Source organism: Triplophysa rosa, unplaced genomic scaffold, assembly GCF_024868665.1.
Source record: "Triplophysa rosa unplaced genomic scaffold, Trosa_1v2 scaffold266_ERROPOS124324, whole genome shotgun sequence".
In the NCBI taxonomy this organism is placed as follows: Eukaryota; Metazoa; Chordata; class Actinopteri; order Cypriniformes; family Nemacheilidae; genus Triplophysa; species Triplophysa rosa.
The window spans coordinates 15,928-17,425 of record NW_026634282.1 but is presented as its reverse complement, the minus strand read 5'-3'; the positions used below and the strand labels follow the sequence as shown (position 1 = coordinate 17,425).

The 1,498-nt window shown below is 34.1% G+C and overlaps 1 long non-coding RNA gene across 1 annotated transcript in view; it reads left to right on the top strand.

Moving 5' to 3' along the window:
• Positions 1-1,498, top strand: part of LOC130550245 (uncharacterized) — a 15,457-nt gene extending 13,959 nt beyond the window's left edge. Inside the window, exons 2-3 of the long non-coding RNA XR_008962370.1 lie at positions 1,185-1,248; positions 1,334-1,498. This is a non-coding gene — a long non-coding RNA (uncharacterized LOC130550245). The remainder of the gene's footprint in view (positions 1-1,184; positions 1,249-1,333) is intronic.

Below are 1,498 nucleotides of genomic sequence, written 5' to 3'. Positions count from 1 at the left end.
GTGTGTGTGTGTGTGTGTGTGTGTGTGTGTGTGTGTGTGTGTGTGTGTGTGTGTGTGTGTGTGTGTGCACATCCGTGTGTGTGCGCATCCGTGTGTCTCTATGTCTATGTGTGTTAGTACGTGTGCATATTGTGTGTGTGGAGTGTTTTGTATGTGGGTATGTCTGTCTTCTGTGTTTTCACCTTTTTCTTGTTTTTACAGGTACAACTTTAATTGTTTTGCTTATAGTCAATATGTCTCATGTACAGCTGCTTTGTAACAATGGAAATTTTAAAAAGTGCTATTTAAATAAAAGTAGAGTTGAGTTGAGTTAATCACAACCATAAACTTACAACCTCTTTTGGGACATAAAAACAGCAGATATTTAATACAAACCATCTGACAGGATAAATGGCTGCCACCTCTGTTTGTCAATTAAAATCTTTAAATCTCTTAAATTGGATTGAAATATCTTTAGAATCAATAGGCGTGTGCTCTACAGTGACATGCGGTGGGGTTCATGGCTGGTGACGCACTGACAACTTCAGAGTCATTTTTACAAGTATATGAGCCCATAATAGTAGCTTATTCACTATTCAGTTGGCAGCATGCACATTGACTACTGGTTATGTTCCATATCTCATCTGCATTCTTACATAGATAAGGTACATATTTTTCTAAGAAACAATGTTACATTTATAGCGGCGGAAGAGAGCGTAATTCTGATCATCGCTGCCGCACTTCGCATTTCTTCCTGTATTTGAACAGGAAATACTTAAAATCAGCTGTTATGACTATAAAAATCATACTATTAAAAAAAAAACGATTGGAATCATGCAAAAAGAAATATTATAGCACAGACCAGTTGTCAAATTTATTTTTTTATACGTTTTTTTTACTTCTCATGACCGCACGTCCCTGGTGCTCTATCAAATTCTGCTATAACAAGTGCTGTCACTTTTTCACTGTACTAAAAATATTGAATGTTCTTTGTTGTTAAACAAACCTTAATATTGATTTTAAAAAACACTCTGTATATTGATTTATCTGTAAACATTGTTGTTTGAAGTGTAAGGATTGGTGACAATTCTTAATGCTGAGAAAACGTATTTAAAATTATTTAAAATGATTAAAAACAATTTTATTTTTTTCAAATAATGCTATCTGAACCTCCATGAATCTCACATTATGTCCCATGTATTAAGGTGATCTTTTGGACAGCTGTCAACATGCGTAGAACTTTACTGTTCATCACAATGTTTTTATCAGGTAAGTTAAATCATGTTTTTGCATTTTCTTCAAATTTTTACTCATTTGAATATTTAAACTAATGCTTGCTGATTTTTCTGAACAGTATATACTGTAATGACAGCTCAAACAAGCACATCCACTGAAATACCAAATACAACTGAAACAAGCTCATCCACTGAAATACCAACTACAACTGAAACAAGCTCATCCACTGAAATACCAACTACAACTGAAACAAGCTCATCCACTGAAATACCAACTACAACTG